The following is a 15,001-nucleotide window of genomic DNA, read 5'->3' as shown; positions in this document are numbered from 1 at the left end:
ACACGTAGAAGCATAATGCACAAACCACCAGAATCTCATGCGTGCAATGCACGTGTACCTTACTAGTAGTTGGTAGTAGTAATAAAAAAATTCCGGGTTTGGCACGAGCTCGTACTACGGGAGCACCACAAGGCCTGCCGCAGGAGTTACATTTCCCTCTCGGGGCCCACGGGACCGAACTTTAGTGGCTTAGTGCCCGGCCTATGAGTCAATGACATGCGGACCTTAAATGTGGCTGGCCCACATGTCATTCTCATGGTGGTGGTGTGGTTCGTGACTCGTTCGAGATGAGCCGGCTGGTGGTGGCGTGGCCGTGGCGAGGGTGCCACAGCTGGGCGTCGGGGCGTTACAAGGCGTAGATGGCCACACTGGTCTGTACTACCTGTAGTACAGAAGTACTCCAGCTGAGGATTGATGCCCAGGACGAAATGTGTCACAGCCGCTAGATGAAAATTCGATGGTGCGGGAGTACGGATCGGAGCACAGCAGCGGAGCAGGCAAACCGCGTCCAATCGGGTGTGGCTGTGGTAGGAAGTTGATGGTCGCCACAGTTCAGCTGGCCCGCATGTCATGCACACAAAGGCAGAGGAGCAGTGGGGCCAAGAGGGATGAGGCGCACGTCGGGGGGATGAGGATCCCCTGACGTGAACAATCCTACCATTCTATCACTGACATGTGGGACCCCCAAGTGTGGGTCCCACCAGTCAGCGAAGGAAAGGCAGTGATAGCCACGTCAAAGGATCCATGTCCAGGTTGGGGGACGTCGTGCTTACAGGTAGGGTTGGAGCGGCGTCATGGGAATCGAATGTGGGTGTGGTAGTGGTAGAAACAAGAAACGTGATGGTCGCCGTGGTTCAACTTCCATGGACAAGCTGTCATGTCTGCTGACACATGTATATCAAAACTAGAGTGTTTATATTTCAAGCACGTGAACAAGTATTATTGTACTACTTTGGATCCATTGCAACGCACGGGCCAGCACATTGGTAGTAGTAGTGTCTATCTCTATCTCTAGAGGCCTTCCCTCGTTCATCCTTTTCTCTCACAAGATAAACTACTCATACAAATGCATCTTGATGTTCCGTGGAACGCACGAGGATGTTTCCTTGGGGGTCTCTCTAGCGCGGCGTGGCCGTAGTTTCAAGTTGACGCCCCTTGAGATGGCGATGTTGAGGGGCACTCAGATTTCCTCCGATGAGCAGGTAAGATGAGTTTGATCACGTAGTAGATTCATTCTAAAGACTACTTCCATGTCCATTTCCTAATTCTCCCCTGCCCACTGTTTCACAGGCTAGGCTCGGTGCGAGTGGAGATTGGCTTGCATATGTACGGGAGGGTACCAACATCAATTTGCACAACATTTACAATGGTGACACCGTTCCCGTAGAACCTTTGTCCAACATTGGGATCAGCCATGCAATGGGCCACCGCATGAATTGGTACGATGGAACCAGGTGAGATTGAATAAGATAGCACGAACCTTGCACATGGCGGTCAAAAGTGGACCATGCTGTCTGCGGCCGATTTGTTGCCGTACGAGTATGAAGACGCTGTGCTCCTTTCTAACCGCATCTTCGCGGTGACAAACCAGGGGACTTGTTTCGTATGGGACACATCCTACGATATACTCCCTCTCTCCCAGTTTATTTGTTTTGAATCTTTTCATTTTATAAGTTTCAAATTCAAATTTAGAGCTCCCCATCACATGTTGAGATTACAATGTCCATTAAATCGTTGCGTGCATGTATAATAAAGAAACAAATCTCGAGTTTGGCACGAGTTCGTGCAGCGGTAGCACCAGCCTGGCGTAGGAGTTACATTTCCCTCTCAGGGCCCTCGGGACTGAGCTTCAGCGCCTTACTACACCTGCCTTTGAGTCAATAACATGTGGACCCGATAGGTGGCTGGTCCACATGTAATGCTCCCGAAGGCAGAGGGGCAGTGGGGCCGAGAGGGGTGAGCCGCAGGTCGGGGGACGTGTGGTGTCATGGGTTCATGCGGCGTCGTGGGAATCGCGTGTGGCTGTGGTAGAAACTTGATGCTCGCCGCATTTAAGGTGGCCCACATGTCATGCACACAAAGGCAAAGGGGCGGTGCGGCCGAGAGGGGGGAGGCGCATGTCGGGGGACATGGTGCCGTGGGTTGGAGCGGCGTCGCGGGAATCGCGAGTGGCAGTGGATGAAACGTGATGGTCGCCGTAGTTGAACTTCCATGGACAAGCTGTCAAGTCTACGGACACATGCATTGCATACCGATCACTGGAAGGAGTAGTAGAGAAAGCTAGTCAGATAAATAGTTCCTTATAGTCAAGCGGACCCACGCTACTACTTGTTCCAAAGACATGCACACCATCGAAATAGTCCATCTATATCAATATACATAGAGAGGGAATATTTTTTTTTACAAGAGAGGAAATAGTTCATCCATCCATAATGCCCTACTGCTGGTGCAGCATCTTCTCTTCTTCTTCTTCTTCTTCTTCTTCTTCTTCTTCTTCTTCTTCTTCTTCTTCTTCTTCTTCTTCTTCTTCTTCTTCTTCTTCTTCTTCTCATTTTCTGTGGGAGACGGCTTCGCAACAAGCTCTCTGGACCTTGCAGCTATCTCGAAACTCACACGGGCATCGAGGGCATCATATTTTATCTGCTCGTACGTCAAGGGATAATTCTCCCATCCAGACGACCTTAATGCCAGCGTCTCGTCACCCTTCTGAAGATTTGTTCCTAGCACAAAATTTGCTACGTCGAATAGGGATGGTGTCGGTTTATCACAATCTTCTACAGGAATTTTTATTTTGGTTTGTAGGTCAGCGATGCTTTTCAAATCAAGGTTGTACGGCTCCTACTTCAGTTTGTCCCCTGCGATGGCTGCCCCACAGAAGTATATGTCCTCCCGAGACAAGAAATCGTGAAGCTCACCTGGTATGGAGGGCGCGTGTATGATGTGGTACACCAAAACATCATCTTCGAGGCACAGCTGAAGGACAGCGACGCGTTGGATCTTCCCAGTGGCACGCTCCGTGTACTCTGCGTCGAGACCGATGACATTCATCTCCACCTTTTGGAGGGAGTTGGATACATTGTTGATCCACTTCCGAACAACCCTTGGGTAGTCGGTGACTGTGGCAACTATGCTCAACGAGCCTTCGACGAGGACATGTTGGACGCTAAAAACCTGCATCTCGATCTCTTTCGCCATTTGGAACTGCTGAACCGGAGGGCTATGGTTTGGAGAATTAGGATTAGATGGCTAGTCTAACTGAAGAAGATGATTATTTATAGGGGCTTCGGAATTACTCCAGGAGGATGTGAAGAGGTTAAAACAATGTGAATGCGGTGTGGTTTGGATGCAAATGAAGATCAAGGAGTAGTGAAAAAGCCAAGGAAAATCGGTTCCCGATGGAGAAGTAAATGGGAGAAGTTATGCGCATGTATGAGGAGAGCTGCGGTGGTTTGGCTGCTGCATGCAATGGATTGGATGGGCTCTTCGGTTGCCTTCTCTCTCCCACGCGCATAGAATGGCCCACTTGCATGCCGCAGTTTATTGGCTGGAGTCTGGCTACAGCTGCTCATGCGTACGCTAATTAATGCTGTGAATGCGTGGCATGGAGGGAAATGGGCGCATGCAAAAGGGTATATTGTTGGAAATATGCCCTAGAGGCAATAATAAAATGGTTATTATTATATTTCCTTGTTCATGATAATTGTCTATTGTTCATGCTATAATTGTGTTATCCGGAAATCGTAATACATGTGTGAATACATAGACCACAACATGTCCCTAGTGAGCCTCTAGTTGACTAGCTCGTTGATCAACAGATAGTCATGGTTTCCTGACTATGGACATTGGATGTCATTGATAACGGGATCACATCATTAGGAGAATGATGTGATGGACAAGACCCAATCCTAAGCATAGCACAAGATCATGAAGTTCGTTTGCTAGAGCTTTTCCAAATGTCAAGTATCATTTCCTTAGACCATGAGATTGTGCAACTCCCGGATACCATAGGAGTGCTTTGGGTGTGCCAAACGTCACAACGTAACTGGGTGGCTATAAAGGTGCACTACGGGTATCTCCGAAAGTGTCTGTTGGGTTGGCACGAATCGAGACTGGGATTTGTCACTCCGTATGACGGAGAGGTATCTCTGGGCCCACTCGGTAATGCATCATCATAATGAGCTCAATGTGACCAAGTGTTTGGTCACGGGATCATGCATTACGGTACGAGTAAAGTGACTTGTCAGTAACGAGATTGAACAAGGTATTGGGATACCGACGATCGAATCTCGGGCAAGTAACGTACCGATTGACAAAGGGAATTGTATACGGGATTGATTGAATCCTCGACATCGTGGTTCATCCGATGAGATCATCGTGGAACATGTGGGAGCCAACATGGGTATCTAGATCCCGCTGTTGGTTATTGACCGGAGAGTCGTCTCGGTCATGTCTGCATGTCTCCCGAACCCGTAGGGTCTACACACTTAAGGTTCGGTGACGCTAGAGTTGTAGAGATATTAGTATGCGGTTAACCGAAAGTTGTTCGGAGTCCCGGATGAGATCCCGGACGTCACGAGGAGTTCCGGAATGGTCCGGAGGTAAAGATTTATATATGGGAAGTCCTATTTTGGCCACCGGAAAATGTTCGGGATTTTTCGGTATTGTACCGGGAAGGTTCTAGAAGGTTCCGAAGTGGGGCCCACCTGCATGGGGGGACCCACATGAACGTGGGTAGTGGGGGCAAGGCCCCACACCCCTGGTCAAGGCGCACCAAGATCCCACCTTAGAAGTAGTAAGATCATATCCCGAAGGGATAAGATCAAGATCCCTAAAAAAGGGGGATAACAATCGGTGGGGAAGGGAAATGATGGGATTTCTTTCCCCCACCTTTGCCAACGCCCTAATGGACTTGGAGGGCAAGAAACCAGCCCCCTCCACCCCTATATATAGTGGGGAGGTGCATGGGAGCAGCACCCCAAGCCCTGGCGCCTCCCTCTCCCTCCCGTGACACCTCTCCCTCTCGCTGAGCTTGGTGAAGCCCTGCCGAGATCCCCGCTGCTTCCACCACCACGCCGTCGTGCTGCTGGATCTCCATCAACCTCTCCCTCCCCTTGCTGGATCAAGAAGGAGGAGACGTCTTCCCCAACTGTACGTGTGTTGAACGCGGAGGTGCCGTCCATTCGGCGCTCGGTGATTTGGATCACGACGAGTACGACTCCATCAACCCCGTTCACTTGAACGCTTCCGCTCGCGATCTACAAGGGTATGTAGATGCACTCTTTTCCCTCTCGTTGCTAGAAGACTCCATAGATTGTTCTTGGTGATGCATAGATTTTTTTTAATTTCTGCAATGATCTCCAACATATATACGCAGAATAATTAGAGAAATACTGAAAAAAGTTATGCGCGGACAAAAGAGGACCGGAGGGAGTACTACTCATGTTCCTACTACGGTTAAGGAATATGCGGTTATCCTCAAACAAGAAAAGTCCTTCTTCGCGCTTCCGCATGCACGCGAATTTGGTTCTGCTCGCCATATGGATGATAGTTGGAGGATGAAGTGAACCCAGAGGCATGCTAGCACGGGAGTACTACTCATGTTCCTACTACTCCTACTACTAGTAGTAGTACCACTGTGGTACACTTGATGGTCAAAATACCATTATTCATCCGGTCCTCACAGTGAAGTGACAAGACCCTGCGCCCGAGGTGACACCAGTCCAGGCGGCGTGTCCGGGTTACAAAAGTCAGCCTCACCTTCTGCACTGTGCAGTCACTGTCACCGCCGCTGTATAGCATGCCTCGCCTTGTCTCCTTCTCCCCTAGCACCACTCCATCTCCATCTCCGTCTCGCCGGAGATCCTGAGGTCACTCTTCATCATCTCGCTGTGCCCCCGCGTACCCTCGCCTCGCTCGCCTCCCCCAGTACCACTATTCCCTCGCTAGCCGCTCCAGCACCAGCCTTCTCCCCCGTAAATCAAGCCCCCCAAAACCCCACCTTCCAAACTCCACCATGGCCGAACGCGTATCGCGCAGCATCCATATGAGCCGCGATTGGAGCAATCTCCCTAGTGACGTCCTCGACCTCTGTTGTTTGTGTATGGATATGTTGAGCGCCCTGCGGCTGGCTGTATGCTCGAGCGGCATGCACACGGCCATCATCGAAGCGAGGCCTAAGCTTTTCAAGACACCCTGCTTGCTGCTATCTGGTCTTGCGAGATTGTCTCACCATGATACGGAGGCGTACATGATGCCCCTTGACTTCAATCCGATCTCCATTAGCCGAAACTTCTTTGCAGGTATGTAGTGGGTCGCCGTACATCATTTCCCTCGACTTCGATCCGATCACCATCGCCCGAAACTTCTTGGCAGGTATGTATTGGGTCGGCATGAACTCCCACTGGATGGATGCCTTCCGAGAAGACGGTAAAAAGTTGGTGCTCGTGAACTTCCAGACCTCCCATGAGATTATCCTTCCTCCGTTGGATTATATAGAGTTTTACCATCGTGGTCCAAGTCATCTAGATTACCACGTCAGTTGGACGGACCTTGTTTTGCAGAAGGTTGTAATCTGCCAAGTGCCCACACGACATGCGAATTACGCAAACTTCAAGCTAATTGCCTTGTTCGACCGCGGGCTCGCCTATCTTTACGCCGGTGCCTTCTTTAGCTGGAGACAACTCAGCTTGTAGTGGATCATCGTCAAATCTGATACACACTTCCGTGATGCTATTGAACACAATGGCATCATCTACGCAATCGACAAAGCAGATGGCACCACGTATTGCTGGGATGGCGCGTGTAAGTTGTTTCCGTCTCATTTAATGATGACGCTATGACACTGTTTGAACTTTTTGTGATGATTGGCATATCCCTGTTTGAGAAGAATTTGAGTAGAACTATGGCAATGTATTAGAGACGCCGTAAATCAGCTATATTTGGAATGAGTTAATTCATGCAATTGTGACCATGTCATTATCAAACGGTTAGGAATATATGGATATTCTCCTTATTTTACAGTAATCTATATACTACTACTAAATATGAGTGTGTATCAATGGCCATGTTAGTTTCCTCATTTTCATGATGTAGAAACATGCACCACACTGTTGGTTTCATCTAACCATACATTAGGGAAGTAAATGTGCATATGGAGAACTCTATATTTGGAAGTAGTGAAATCCTGTAATGCTTACCATGTGTACATACCTATATTCGCCCTACAGCAATCAATGGCTAGAATAATATCCTCAAAAAAAATTCCCACAGAACACGAGTATATAACAATGCATGGTCTGTTAGTTACCTTGAAGAATTTGTTTGTGAGGACAGAACATGATTACATAACATGCATGACATGGTAGTTTCCTGTGAAGAATCGATTGCGAGATAACATGAGTATAACCATGCATGGCACTTCTATATTTTCAAACCCAGTATACATTTCCTTGTATTTTCCTCCCAGTTCCAACAGGGACATACCAATGCTGTTTCTTGCATTATCCTACTCATACTCCGAACAATGCTGATCTTACATTAACAATGCCTGTCCTTTTTGATATGATGCAGTGTCCCTACAGTTACTGCCCTTTGTATTCACACCACCTTTGCCAAAAATAGGGAAGCACAACTGGTTCCTCGCTCGATCAGACGACGGCAAAAGACTGATGATCATTCGGACACATGAGCCGGAAAAGTTATATAGCAAAAACCCCACTGTATACAAGCACTGTGAAATACGTGAGTATCCGGACAGTGGCTGTTACGTCTATGAGCAGGATACCAGCTTGTTGGGGCCTTCAGGATTTTTTAGTTGGAGGCGGGTAAACAACCTTGGTTCACACTCTCTGTTTCTCGGACTCAATTATCCAATTAACCAGGAGATCACCGTTGGCAAGGACCTTGATGGCAGAGAGGCTCTGTTTGCTATGGAAAACTGTGTCTACACGGCAAGACTTGGGAGTTCGGGAGCAAACTTCCCTGATTGTCAATGATACAGCTTGCAGCCAAAAGAAGGTGAGAATGACAAAGGCATCTGGATTAACTTTGATCCTTGGATGTCTCAATTACGACAGGTAGTGATGTGGTTCAAGCCTTCAGGTTGATAGGTAATTGGGCTTTGCGTCGAAAGGGTGGAGTACTGGTGTCTCCGGATCATTGGTCGCTGAAGCGGGGCTGCAAATTATGATGGTGTTGGATCATCTCTTCGAATGACATTGTTGTTCTTGCTGCTTGTTCTAGATGGGTAGTTCTTTCTTTTGTTATGCATATTCCTTGTCATTTGGTCATCCTCGTCTATGTCACTCTTACTATGTAATAGTTGCCTCTGTTTAGAATGTCATTCTCGTCTGGATCACGAGAGTCTGAGCGCTGCAGATGGGTGCGTTTTGGTGGTGTAGCAAGACTTCTTATGAACTATCATGTCTTGATGTTTATGTCAGTAGTAGTCACTAGTCAGTGTTTGAATGTTGTATATATCGTTGTTTCGAACTGTTTATTGTCTCGAACTACTGGTGGGCTAAATGAGGGCATCACCATTCTCCAGTGTTCAGAGTGTATCTCCTTTTTTCAAGTTATATAATTTGAGCTCAGTGTCTTTTCGATGATGTACACTTGTTTGGGCCAGTGAGGTGTCGTTGAATATGGGCCGAGTAGTAACGCAATGCCAAACAGGTCAATTATGACTCTCAGGCCTGGCTCTCAAAAGATCCTCAAAAAAAAGGCCGGGCTCTCCAAAAAAGAAAGAATAAGGACTCTTAGGCCGACATGTGGGCGCTACCGGTGTTTTCGTGCGCTTGCGCGCCGAGAGCATATTGGCGCGTGTTCGAAATTCAAGCTACCTTTTCATCCCCAATCTCCCGCCCCTCCCCCACCTCTGGAATCTCAATTCCTACTCTAGTTCCCCCAAATCCCCCTCCTATACTCCCTGTACTCAAGCTCACTATCATGTCACCGGTCAACGCGGATCTCCGAGCCGGAGATCCTGAGGTCTCCTTAGGAACAAACGTAACTACTCACAAATCATATTCATGTTCATAATTAGAGGGGTATTAATAATGCATATAGGATCTGAACATATGATCTTCCGCCGAATAAACCAACTAGCATCAACTACAAAGAGTAATCAACACTACTAGCAACCCACAGGTACCAATCTGAGGCTTTGGGACAAAGATTGGATACAAGAGATGAACTAGGGTTTGAGAGGAGATGGTGCTGGTGAAGATGTTGATGGAGATTGACCCTCCTCCGATGAGAGGATCGTTGGCGATGATGATGGCGGTGATTTGCCCCTCCCGGAGGGAAGTTCCCCCGGCAGAACAGCTCTGCCGGAGCCCTAGATTGGTTCCGCCAAGGTTCCGCCTCATGGCGGCGGAGTTTCTTCCTGAAAGCTTGCTTATGATTTTTTTTCTCGGACGAAAGACTTCGTATAGCAGAAGATAGGCACTGGAGGCCTGCCAGGGGCCCACGAGGCAGGGGGCGCGCCTGCCACCCTTGTGGCCAGGGTGTGGCCCCCCTCTGGTATTTTCTCCGCTTAGTATTTTTTATTAATTCTAAAAATGACTTCCGTGAAGTTTCAGGACTTTTGGAGCTGTGCAGGATAGGTCTCTAATATTTGCTCCTTTTCCAGCCCAGAATTCCAGCTGCCGGCATTCTCCCTCTTCACGTAAAACTTGTAAAATAAGAGAGAATAGGCATAAGTATTGTGACATAACGTGTAATAACAACCCATAATGCAATAAATATCGATATAAAAGCATGATGCAAAATGGACGTATCAACTCCCCCAAGCTTAGACCTCGCTTGTCCTCAAGCGGAAGCCAATAACGATAAATATGTCCACATGTTTAGAGATAGAGGTGTCGATAAAATAAAATACGGACATGAGGGCATCATGATCATTCTTATAACAGCAACATATATGGATATTGTCATATGATTTCTTATGCTCAAGTAATAATCTATTCACAATGTTAAGTATGAATCAGAAACTTCATTGAGAACCAACAAACTATAATCACAGTCATTGAAGCAATTGCAATTTATCATAAAATCGGAAAGAGTCAACATAAGAGCTTTTCAGCAAGTCCACATACTCAACTATCATTTAGTCTTTCACAATTGCTAACACTGATAAAATGTAAGAAAGGAAAGGTGAAGATCACCATGACTTGCATAAGACAAAAGTAAAAGATAGACCCTTCACAGAGGGGATCAGAGGTTGTCATGTGCTTTTTGGTTGGATACACGAAATCTTAATGCAAAAGAACGTCACTTTATATTGCCACTTGTGGTATGGACCTTTATTATGCAGTCCGTCGCTTTTATTTCTTCCACATCACAAGATTGTATAAAGCTTATTTTCTTCACACTAATAAATCATACATATTTAGAGAGCAATTTTTTATTGCAATGCAACATGACAACTTACTTGAAGGATCTTACTCAATCCATAGGTAGACACTAGTAAAAAAAGACACATCCGTGACATTTTGGGCCGAACGAATTTTTTTTCTGTCATACATATGACACTTCTATGACGATAATTGTGACAAAACCCGGTATCATCATAGATGTGGTGGGCTCCTACTTCTATGACAAAAAATCATGACAGAAAATTGGCTTTTCATCCTGGGCGGGCCGGAGATGCAGCTGCATGACATTCTTTGGGCCGTCCATGACGGAAAAAACCGTGGTAGAAGCGAGGGGGAGGAAAATTTCGGGGAGTTCCCGGTTACGGTGGGAGGTCGGGGGCCGATCGATGCACGTTTCTCTCGTACACGTACGCGCGTGTGTGCGAGGCGTTGGCTCTAACTGAACCCGAGCGAGGCGTTGGGCTCTAACTGAACCCGAGCGATTGCACTACAGGCTACGCGTTACTGAACCCGAGCGATCGATCGATGGCTGTTAACTGAACCCGATCGAGCGATTCCTTCGCTACTGCTCCTAACTGAAGCCGATCGATGCTGCCTCTGGGATGAACAGTGAGTGTTGCAGGGGGGTTTGGATGAACAGTGAGCGGTGGCATTGCCTCTGGATGAACAGGACCCCGTGGTGTGGTGGAGGGCTGGATGAACAGTAGACGATGGAGGGGTGCCCGTGGAGGGGTGGTTGAACAGGACCCCGTGGTGTGGAGGGCTGGATGAACAGTAGACGGTGGACGGGTGCCCGTGGAGGGGTGGTTGAACAGTAGCCCGTGGAGTAGCGCGCGGTGGAGGCTGGATGAACAGGAGCCCGTGGAGGCTGGAGGAGGTCGACGGTAGCCCGTGGAGGCTGGAGAAGGTCGACGGTGGAGATGAACAGTATCCCGTGGAGTCCCGTTTTGCGGTACGCCACACCCCTCCCGATGAACAGGACCCCCGTTTCGACCGTAGGAGGTCGGTTTCGTCCGTTTTGCGGTACGCCACACCCCTCCCGATCAACAGGACCCCCGTTTCGACCGTAGGAGGTCCGTTTCGTCCGTTTTGTGGTACGCCACACCCCTCCCGATCAACAGGACCCCCGTTTCGACCGTAGGAGGTCCATTTCCTCCGTTTTGCGGTACGCCAGACCCCTCCCGATCAACAGGACCCCGTTCCGAATGTAGGAGGTCCGTTTCCTCCGTTGTGCGGCACGCCAGGCCTTGTTTCCATCGCCTGTTCTGTCCAAGCCCTCCTGATGAACACGACCACGCATTCCGTTCCGACCCAGCCGGTTGGCTCACACGCGTTCTGTTGCCTCCCGATGAACACAACGCATTCCTTTGCCTCCCCATGAACACGACGCATTCCGTTGCCTCCCCATAAACACGATGACGACGTTGTTTCTCCGTTTCGACCCAGCCATGTACACGAGCCCTGGCCGTACGTATGTGCGAGTAGGCGTTCGAGACCCCGCCCGTATGTACACATACGTGGCTGTATTTTCTTTCTTGCACCCTGGCCGCTGTACGTACGTGTACATGCTACGTGCGCGCCTCTACTACGACACGTACGCGCCTCTACTACGACACGTGCGCGCCTCTACATCCACCAGTATATATGTACGTACACGTTCGCGACCAGAATGACAACGCTACGTACGCTTCGACCAGGTGGGTCCCGACTGTCAGGCACTTCCTTGCCTGCGAAGATGTAGCTGGTGGGTCCCAGCAGTCAGGGGGGCGAATCGTTTTTTTTTTTGCCCGGACGCACTTCCTTGCGTGCGAAGATGTAGCTGGTGGGTCCCAGCAGTCAGGGGGAAATGTTTTTTTCACAAAATACAGTGGCCCGTCCGATGGGTCCCAGCTGTCAGGTGGAGGAATCATTATTTTCCGCGTAATAAGGAGGCACTTCCTTGCTGCGGCCGTGGACCCAGCTGTCAGCCTCTCCACGTACAGTCCACGTCCGATGGAAGTCGTTCCTTGACCACGTTGACCACGCGGCGCCGAGAGCACCAGGGCGGTGGACGACGGCGAGGCCTAGGAAGGGGACGACGGGGAGCCGGGGAAGACGCGGCCATGGAAGCCCGCGCGGAGAGGAGTACGAGGGTTCACTGGTTCGGCTGCGGTGTGAGGCTGCCGTCGCCGCAGGGCCTGGCCAGCGGTGGGAATAGTAGGTGGCGGTGAGGCCTCCGCGGCAGCACAGCCGGCCACGGGAGGCAGGAGCATGCAACACGACCGGCGCTGCTTTGGGCGGCTGGAGCAAGAAGACCAGAGGTTGAAGAAGCACTACGGCCGTTGGATGGACATCGTACGGTTGCTGGAGCTAGAATCGTTCACATTGACTAAAGTTGACAAAGGCCCCCATCCCAGTCAACTTAGTAGGCCCACAAGTCAGCCTCCCACCATGGTGGGTCCCAGCTAGCAGGGGGAGTATTCATTTTTTTGTGCGTAATAAGGAGGCACTTTCGGTGGGTCTAAGCTGACAGCGGGGGGAACGTTTTTTTCACAAAATACGCTGGCCCGTCCGATGGGTCCCAGCAGTCAGGGGGAAACTTTTTTTTCGCGAAATAAGGTGGCCCGTCCGGTGGGTCCCTGCTGTCAGGAGGAGGAATAATTATTTTGCGCGTAATAAGGAGGCACTTCCTTGCGGCCGCCTGGACCCAGCTGTCAGCCTCTCCACGTACAGTACTCTTCTGATGGAAGTCAGTCGTTGACCATGTTGACCACGCCACGCCGAGAGCACCAGGGCGGTGGTCTGGACGATGGCGAGGCCTAGGAAGGGGACGACGCGGAGCCGGGGAAGACGCAGCAGTGGAAGCCCGCGCGGAGAGGAGTACGAGGGTTCACTGGTTCGGCTGCGGTGTGAGGCTGCCGTCGCCGCAGAATAACAGGGGGTGTGGGTGAGTAGAGGGATGGCCTGGCCAGCGGTGGGAGTAGTACGGGGCGGTGAGGCCTCCGCGGCATCACAGCCGGCCACGGGAGGCAGGATTACGCGACACGACCGGCGCTGCTTTGGGCGGCTGGAGCAAGAAGACCAGAGGTTGAAGAAGCACTACGGCCGTTGGATGGATATCGTACGATCACTGCAGCTAGAATCGTTTATATTGACTAAGTTGACAAAGCCCTTCGTACGCGTCAACTTAGTAGGCCCACAGCTCGAATTTGGCAGAGAACATATAGCCCATTTGCGATTTGTAAGAATGTACATCCCATTTTTTAATTCTAATGTAATTTACTACAGCCCATTTACAGTTTGTTAAAATTATAGCCCAACTTCTAGCTAGGACAGCGATTAATAATTTCAAACAACCGCTCAAAACAGAATTCAAAAAAAATTCCACATTTTGATGGGATCCGAAATATTTTTATCCGAAATTTCTAGTCAGGTTAAATATAATTTCAAATAAAGTTGTATTACGTTAAAATCCAACGAAATATTGCGCGCGAAACAAGTAATGAAATTAAAATTTTCAAATTCCAAAAATAATATATTTTTCAAACTAATTACGTGTTTGGTGCATAGTAACTGTCCAGTTATTATAATTACATCCCATTTATTATTTCTTAAAGTCCATTTTCTTGTTAAGCCTAATGCATACCTCCTAGGAAAGTTTGCAGCCCAGCGGGGCGGAGAATAACAAGTTGACCCGGATATTGTGTACAACTGTCGGCCCAGTTGCATTGCCGATGTTGAAAAAAGGCCTGTGTAGTACAGTACAACCTAACATGGTTACTCAGCCCACATTCAGCGACGCCGGAAAGGCCCAAACAAGGCTTCTGTACATCTTTTTGAAGTCACTGAGCTCAATTAATAACTTAAGAAAAAAGTTAGATTATAGTGGAACCTAATTAAAAGGTGTCACGAGCAAATAAATAATTCAACGAGTCCCACTTGTGCGTGTGCGCGTGTGTGTGCGTGTGTGTGTGAGAGAGAGAGAGAGAGAGAGAGAGAGAGAGAGAGATAGAGAGAGACCCATCGGTCGATGCTCGTAAATACATCTTTCAGCCATATGCATTGCTGATGCTCAGTAAAAACTTATATAGTTGACACAATCATATAGAACATCATAGCACACTGAACTTGCATACAAAAATTTCACGCAGGCGGCACAATCAGGATGGAAGCAGTGGATCGCTATAGGAAGGGCTATGTTGAAACCAACGAAGTCGTACATAACGGTTCATCGTCTTTATCAATGACGGGGAAATATCTTGAATGCTGTGCAAAGAAAACAGACAGACAACACAATAAGTTCTGCTAGCACATTAAGTTGACGTACATCCCTTTCTAAAAAAAGTTCAGGTACAAAATTAGAACAGGTCACAATCAAATGTACTGGCATATCAGTGCTTCACACCCATAGCTCGGATTTAACTAGTATCTGACAAGATCCAGTTGTTATCTCAAATTAGAGCACATCCAGGCAGCCAGCCCTGCCTCTTCTCCCAAAGAAGCAGTGGCCTCCGCCGCGCGATGGAGTAGGCCCTGTGCCATCCATCGTTCTGAGCAACACGGGGAAAGTCTGACGTTGGCTCTTGTAATGGACGTCGTCGACGGACCCTGGCACCAGCGGCGGCGGTAGGACTTCGATTGACGGA

The sequence above is a fragment of the Triticum aestivum genome, chromosome 5D (genome assembly GCF_018294505.1).
Source record: "Triticum aestivum cultivar Chinese Spring chromosome 5D, IWGSC CS RefSeq v2.1, whole genome shotgun sequence".
In the NCBI taxonomy this organism is placed as follows: domain Eukaryota; kingdom Viridiplantae; phylum Streptophyta; class Magnoliopsida; order Poales; family Poaceae; genus Triticum; species Triticum aestivum.
The sequence above is the reverse complement of the archived record's forward strand: the minus strand, read 5'-3'. Positions refer to the sequence as shown.